The sequence below is a fragment of the Microtus ochrogaster genome, unplaced genomic scaffold, assembly GCF_000317375.1.
Source record: "Microtus ochrogaster isolate Prairie Vole_2 unplaced genomic scaffold, MicOch1.0 UNK10, whole genome shotgun sequence".
NCBI lineage: Eukaryota > Metazoa > Chordata > Mammalia > Rodentia > Cricetidae > Microtus > Microtus ochrogaster.
Window position 1 is genome coordinate 3,663,037 of NW_004949108.1, and position 8,038 is coordinate 3,671,074.

The window sequence follows — 8,038 nt, forward strand, 5'->3', positions numbered from 1 at the left end:
TGTACCCCACTTCTTCCCTTTCGTGTCCTGTGTATCCTGACGTGTACCCCACTTCTTCCCTTTCGTGTCCTGTGTATCCTGACGTGTACCCCACTTCTTCCCTTCCTTGGATCCGTTTCCCTCTTGGGCTCCCTTTCTAGTCATACTCATACATACACACACCCCATCACCACCAGCACCACACGTGTGCACGCGCTCATGCACGCGCACGCACACACACCTTTCTGAACGTGACTTTTCCTCTAGCAACAATTTCTAGTTCTTTCCATTTTTGTGCAAGTATCATGATTGCGTGAGCTCATAGCTGTATGCCCTGTTCCCTTGGTTAACAGCAGTGAATGCAGGAAGTGGGGGTCTGGGCTGAGGATTTGCATTTTGGGTGTTCCACTTAGCCACGAATGACACGGGCATGTCCCAGAGACACTCCCTCCTCAGTAATACCCTGGGAGCCTGGCTCTCTGCCAAGGTTATGGGGAAGGCAGAATGAGGAAATCGTGACTGGCTGTACACCTGCCTGGTAAGGTCTGCTGCAGCCACCACGCTGTGGGTTCCGATGACCTTTCATGGGGTTCCCCTTTTCTGCCATCAGCCTGGTCTTGACCCCCTGAGTGTCAGTCAAATCAGGACTCTTGGAACTCACTGGGGCTGGGGTCTTTGAAACACCTTGAGAAAGCATGGACAGGTGGAGCACAAGAGATGATGAGGTCAATGAAGCTAGCCCGTATTCAACTCAGTAGACATGCTTCCACGCCCACCCATGAACCCATGAGTTTTACATGGCTCAGAGCGAGAACGCTAGTGTAAGCTGTGGACCTGAGTGACAGCAACGACAGTGACGGGACAGTATCTGGTGTAGGGTGTGGGCCAAATGTGCCCAGGGGACTGGAGAGACAGCTCATTGCTTAAGAGCCCTTCTGTCCTTTGACTGACCCAAGTGCAGTTCCAGCCCTGCTGGGAGGCTGTAACTCCTGCTCTGGGGGAAATCTGATGCCCCCTAGTGGCCTCCACAGGCACCTGCACTAATGAGTATATTCCCACACTAATGTGCACGTATCTGGTGGGGAAGTGTGTGGCTTTTCTAGTCCAGATCTTGAATTTTAGGGCTGAGTCTGAGGTCAGGGCTATTCCTTTGTAAAGCATGGAGTACTAGGCGCCTGCAGTGTCTGACTGGGCATTGACGCAAGAGAATGAAGCCGACATATTCCTGACTGTGTGGTGTCCAGTCAGCTGGGCTGGGTGGGAGGAGGGCAGACACACAGTCCCCTCCCCAGTTCCCACCTCCATCTGCAAAGCAAGGGAACCCCCAGTCCTTCAGACACCGAGGTAGACCGGAGCTTGGTACAGGAAGCACATAGGAACGGGAAACATTGCTGCGGATAGATGGACCATGGACCTGGAGGAGAAACTGAGATTGGGCTGTAGCCAGGAAGAGAAGCTGTGCTCAGGTGACAGGATTTTCCAGGTCCCATCCTGGCTGTCCCTTGGCTATTGAGTCAGTTAGCAGCTTCTCTAAGCCCCGTTCCCCCCCCCCCAAGGAAATAGATGTGACACTGGGTCTCCCTCCTTGGTCTGTCCTGAGGACCTCAGGGGACGAGGACAGATTTCAGTGAGGTGTACTATTCAGGAACGTTCCCATAATACTTGGGAGGGGACACCAATCCCCAGACGGGGAAGAACAAGGTGGCCTACAGAGCTGGCCCTCTACAGGGGCTTTGGTTGTTGGGCGTCCTGGAAGGCAGAGTGACTCTTGATGCTAATGGGGTGTTTCCTTACCCCGGATGGGGAGGGCTTGTATGCTGTCTGAGTTGGGATGTATTGGTTTTGTTTTTTGTTTTAATGTGCATTGGTGATTTGCCTGCATGTAGGTCTGTGTGAGAGTGTCAGGTATTGGAATCACAGACAGTTGTGAGCTGCCATTGTGGGTGCTAGGAATTGAACCCCGAGTTCTCCGTTAAGAGCAGTCAGTGCTCTTGACTGCCAAGCCATCTCTCCAGTCCCAGGATGTATTTTTATTCAATGTGCACATTAGAGTATTTTCAGTGTACCCTGCACTGAGACAGAGAGGCCTGACTGGGGCAACTGGGACTTTGAGGAGGAAGCCTGGGTAAGCCCAGGTGGGGGCCAGACATGGATGCTCCTTTGTGCCTCCCAAACCCAGCCTGGATGTTCAACCAAGCCGCCTAATGACCAGAAGGGACAGAAAGCAGGGTACCACACACAACCGCATCTCTGATGGTCCAGAGTCACCCAGTTGAGTTATAATTAATATTTTGAGCCAGGTTTGTGTACTGGGGAGCCATGGTCATAGCAGTGCTCACACTGGTTTTGGATAATGTAACCCCAGCTGGGCGGTGGAAAGGCAGCATCTCAGAGGCTTCTGTTAATGGGAGAATGCACACTTCCTCAGCCGTGCTTGGGTGCAAGTGGAGGGAACAGTGTGGGTTCATCCATATGTCAGTGTCCCACGTGACCTATGGTCTTCTCTTCCAGGGGCATGGTCTAGCAGCCCGGTGAAGCCTGTGCATCAGCCCCCAGCAGTTCTGACCTGTGCTCACTCTTGGCCTCCACTTGGCCCTAGGTAAGTGACCCTGAGGCCAGTGGGCCTGCAGATGGTTAGAGCTGTGGGTAGAAGGGGTGGCTCTTGTAGAAACTGTATGGGGACAATCTACCCAGTGCTCTCAGGGGACAAGTTGGGAAACTGAGGCTGGGAGGCAAGAAGAACCCTTTTGGGTTCCAGGTTTAGCTCTCTTCTTAGTCTCTGAGAGCATCATGTGTGCCTGTGTTTGCGCCTGTGAGCTTGTCCAGGGAGCAGAGTTGGGAGCTCCGTATAAAAGTAAGGATGAAGAACAGAGGCTTCTCTCTCCTGAGGTTCTTCTTATCTTCCCTTCCCTTTGCACCCTATATGCCAAGTCCTCCTTCTCCCTTGCCTTCCCCCAGGCCATTCCTCGGAAGGGGAACAGCACCCAGAAGGGATGGGTTAGGGCACCTTGAAATTATCCTCAGAATGAACCAGGCCTTAACTGTGTGGCCAGCGCCACCACCTTTGAGAGGTCGTGTGTATCGAGGGACAATGTCAAGTGGTACTTCCATGTGGCTCTGGTAGATACAGCTCCCCAGGAACTTGGGCTGCCAGCTCCCAGCAGACCTGGGTGTGGCTGGGTTCCCCCTCCCCCAGACACCCAAGCTCCCCTAGCATCAGGCACAGGGTGTCCTTGGGACTTCCTGTGGGTGGAGTAACTTTTCCTGCCTTCATCTCCTGCCGCCTATCACTTGCTCCCCCACATCCCCTGTACACTCTGTCTGAAGGAAATACCCAGAAAGGAGCCTCTGCCTTGGGAAGGCGGGTCTGTGGGTCCTCTCGAAAGACATAATGGCATGTGGAGGGCAGAGAAGCAGTTGCCTGAATGTGCATGACTGAGCACCATCTACGTACGTGCTCCCAGCCCCGGGGTCTTTGACTCCAGTTGCCACAAGCACACAGGGACATGGCCTGGGAACTGATGTCTGGAGGCTGAGACAGACACAGAAGTCAGACGAATGGGAGTTAGAGCCCGTGGGATCTCTTCTCATCCCGAGGCCCCTTGGTATTTGATGCATACACCCCTGCACTCAGTGAGGAGGGTCTGGGTCGGGTGGTTAGTTCTAAGGTGATGTCAGAACTTTGCCATGGTATCAGGGGATACTCAGTGGGAAGACCCCCCCTCCCCACTGCCCCGAGGATGGACAGACACCTCCTCCATTCCCACTCTGTGGAGGAAATCCTGTACAACAGGCCTGGGGCACAGCTTCCCCATTGGCTGCCCACCCTGGCAGACAGCGCACACACACAGGCTCACCATTTATTGAGAATATGTTCTGTCCCCAGTGAACTTGCGGACTGTGACCTCCAATGGCAAAGGAAAGCAGAGTTAAAATTGGGACCTTAAACTCATTTTAATAAGGAGAGAGGGAAAAAATTAAGTTGGAAAGAGAGTTAGGGCGAGAGGCTGCGTGTTGAGGCTTCCCTTTTGGATAAAATCTTCCACTTGGGCCTCAAGAGATGTGACTGTGAAGGTTTGGGAGCAAAGGCCCAGCAGCAGCTGTTAAAATGGATATAGAAGCTGTGGAAGGACCTGTATGGCTGGAGAGGATGAGGAGATGGGTCACATGGATAGGAGTGGGGGGAGGTACGAGTCACAGACTCAATGAGGAGAGGGGATACAGCCCATAGCTTGAAGCTCACCGTAGACTGAATGACAGCCCTAGGTGTAGATCGTGACCTCTTACAGGTTTCAAAGATCAACGCTGCTCACAGAGGCCTGTGTGGCTGGCAGCAGCATCTAGAACACCGATTCTCAACCTGTGGGGTCATGACCCCCTTGGAGTCGGATGTCTGGCATCCTGCATATCAGATATTGACATTACGATCCATAACAGTAGCAAACTTACAGTTATGAAGTAGCAATGAAAATAATTTTGTGTCTGGGGGGGTCACTACAACATGAGGAACTGTATTATTAAAGGGGTGCAGCATTAGGAAGGTGGAGAACCACGAGTGTAGGAGATGGTAGGAGAATGGCTGGAGACTGGCTGGACTATAGGAGCAGGTCACTAGGCTGGTCTCTTCCGTGATGATCCCTACCTCAGGTGACATCACAGATCACCGTGACCTTCCTGGGGTGAACCCCACCCATGGGGACCCTCACAGTCCCAGGGTAGCGTATAGAGAAGGGAAATCTTTCCTGTGTTGAGAGTCGCGGCTTATTTTTAGGACAACAATGACTTGGCAGTATCAATTCCTCTGGGTGTCGTCTCCAGCTTTGCTGGGGAAGATCGTGAGCAGTTGTGAGAACACACACACCAACAGTGCACTTTGGACCCTATGGTGGAATTCTCGAAGGGGTGTAAACCACTGTCTGAGGGGCGGGGGTGCTGTCCCCTGTCCTTTTTGTGTACCTACTTTAGAACAGGTTTGATGTGAGCTGGTGTCCTGGGCCTCCGATAAGCAAGGCCAGCCTGGCTCTTGGCCAGTTGGAGAACAATTCAACCTCCAGTCACCTGGGCTCAGTGACCCTATTAAGACAGAACAAGATGCACTGTGGGAGACCTGTATACCGAACACCTCCCACCTACATCCTGGCCTCTCCAGGTGGGGTCCACATCCATCCTTCCCCTGGCTCACCCTGGGCACGTGTCCCTGAGTTCCTGAGGTGACCCGGGTTTCACATCCCTCTCTAGCTGATCTTTTGAATGGTCTTGGACCTCCACAACACAGTATGTCAATTTTCAGACTGGAAATACTGAGAACACAGGAGACACTTAAATGTTTGCTTGGTGGCAATTGCCGGGATCTCCAGGGTGCCCACCCTCTGGCTAGAGTTAAGACTATGGCTCAGAAAGGACGGGCTGGCGCAGAGCTCAGTTGGCAGAGTGTTTGTGTAGCATGTGTGAAGCTACGTGGGTTCCATCCCTTCTGATCTGGCACAGACCTGTAATCCTAGCACTCCGGAGGTAGAGGCAGGAGGATCAGAAATTCAAGATCATCCTCAACTCCACAGCACGTTGGAGGCCTATCTGGGAAAAATGAGATCCTGTTTCAAAGAAGAGGCAGGGGCCGGGGTGGGGGTAGGCAGGCTGGACCAGACCATACATGGGTAACAGGCACAAAAGTTTGAGTGGGTGACGACAGTGCTTGTGGGCCACAGAGTCCCCATCAGTGGCTGGATCTTCTGGGACCTAAAGGAGTACCCAGGCAGCCTGTTCCCTCCCTCCGTCCCTCCCTGACTTCCTTCCTCCACAGTGAAACAATTACTGTGGCCTTCCTGTGTTTGGTTGTATGTTAATTGGTCATAAGATCTGTCCCAGCTGTGCCCTGGGGAACTGGAACCCAGCCTTGTGCCCTGGGGGTGGAGGCGGGGCAGTTGGTTCATCTTGAAACTCAACCTCTGTGTCGCCACTCTCTGCCCACCACCTGCCTGGATATGACCTGGCAGGACAGGCACAGGCCCTACACAGGAGAGGGCGCAGGTCTCTCCAGTGCATCTCCCGGCTCTGCCCTGGGGTTTCATATACTAGGTATTCAGTTAAAGCCTGTTACTGGGGCCAGGTGATGGTGGCGCACGCCTTTAATCCCAGCACTCGGGAGGCAGAGGCAGGCGGATCTCTGTGAGTTCAAGACCAGCCTGGTCTACAAGAGCTAGTTCCAGGACAGTAACCAAAAGCTACAGAGAAACCCTGTCTCGAAAAACCAAAAAAAAAAAAAAAAAAAAAAAAAAAGCCTGTTACTGGGCCTTCACGGTCAGGTTCGGGCATGGCTCCCAGGTTCCTTGCAGAACCTGTGGCTTCTGGCCCTGTGATATCTGAAGGGAAAAAAAAAAATAGGGGAGGACATGACTGCTCCTGGATGTGGTGAGGGAGGTTTATCTTAAGTATGAGGAAGAAGATAGCCAGAGGAGGGACATCTGGGAGAGACCAGATTGAAAGTGACCCCAAACCAGTCATTTGAGAAGTGGGTGGGGAGGGGAGAGCCAGACCAGGAGGCCTGGAGGTAAAGGGTAGACCACAAAAGGACCGGGAACCAAAAACGGCAGATTAAATAAGGAAGGCCAGCCAGCCTCTGGGCTGGAGAAGTTGAGGGTAGGGGGCGGAGCATGCCAGTCTAAAGGGCCCTGTGACAGGTAGCGACTGCAGGCTGCTGGAAGTACCTGATGGCCAGGTCCACTTCCATATGTTAAATAGGTACCTCAGCAGTTACTTTCCCAGGGTTTCCAACAGTATCAAGACTCAAAGTAGCCAAAGGTGGCTTTTCTGAGCTGCCCACACGGTTTCTCATGTCTTCCTAACTGGGGTCATGATTACGGCTGCTGGGGTCCCTGAGGGCTGCAGGCACAGCTCATTCCTTCACCTAGTGTTATCTGCAAGAAGTGGGGTGGGGGTGGGAAGTGGTGATGTATTAATGAGCATGGCTTACTGATTTTATTTCCTCCCTGAGACATTAGGCATGAGTCAAACAGCTCCTGAGGTGGTTCCCCGGAGGTTTTCTTCTGAGCTTAAAAAAAATCAAACAAAAACCCAAGTTTGTGAAGTGGGTAGGGGAGCTATGCTTACCGCCCCCAGTCTACAAGCTCCGTTGGGGACCACCTATCACCGGGGTCCCTTGCCCTGAGGACAGAACCACGTGTTAACACACAGCTATAACATTTAAGGTGACATTTCTTCGTTAGCTTCTACCCGGGGCGTGTTATTAGTGAATGGTCAAAGCCCATTCACTTGAGGTGTATGAATTCAGACTGCTCCAGTTCACTGGGGAGCTAGGAGTTGGGAATCTAGACGTCATTCAGGCGGGGGCCTGGGAGGAATGTAGCTTTCTTCTGTCAGCGGGAAGCAGTGAACCTCCCGGACAGGAGGGACACGAAAAACATGGGAGTCTAGATGGGAAATTGGCTTCTCAGTACCTTAGAAACCTGCCCTGTGGACAGAACACATTTTATAGCTGGGATCCAGCTGCTCAGGGACAGAACTGGCCAGAAGCCTCTGGAGGGAAGAGTGTCAAGGGAAGCCTTCCCAGACCTTTCTGAGGCTGGCAATGATCAGGGTACCCGGGCTAATATGGGCATTTTAATCCGCCGTTACAAACAGCTATACATCCCAGTAGCTTTGTGTTTGTGGTTTTCACCCAGACTGTAAACTTGAACCAACCTTCAAGAAAGGAATCTGAAGGCCTTGGGTTTGATGGTCTTTATTCCTCTTTCCTTCTCTTCCCCTCCTCCTCACTTTCCTCATTCATTCACTTATCCTTTCACATTGTTCTGCACTTTTCTAGACTGTTCCGTGTTGTCCTAGTGCATTCTAGACTGTTCCGTGTTGTCCTAGTGCGTTCTAGACTGTTCTGTGTTGTCCTAGTGCGTTCTAGACTGTTCTGTGTTGTCCCAGTGTGTTCTAGACTGTTCTGTGTTGCCCTGGTATGTTCTAGACTGTTCTGTGTTGCCCTAGTGTGTTCTAGACTGTCCCGTGTTGTCCTAGTGTGTTCTGGACTGTTCTGTGTTGTCCTAGTGTGTTC

The 8,038-nt window shown here is 52.3% G+C and overlaps 1 protein-coding gene across 1 annotated transcript in view; it reads left to right on the forward strand.

Annotated features, from left to right (window-relative positions):
• Window positions 1-8,038, forward strand: part of Hpcal1 (hippocalcin like 1) — a 105,630-nt gene that overhangs the window by 79,257 nt on the left and 18,335 nt on the right. The window contains exon 2 of the mRNA XM_005366512.3: window positions 2,491-2,578. The gene's annotated coding sequence lies outside the window, so the exon portion shown is untranslated. The remainder of the gene's footprint in view (window positions 1-2,490; window positions 2,579-8,038) is intronic.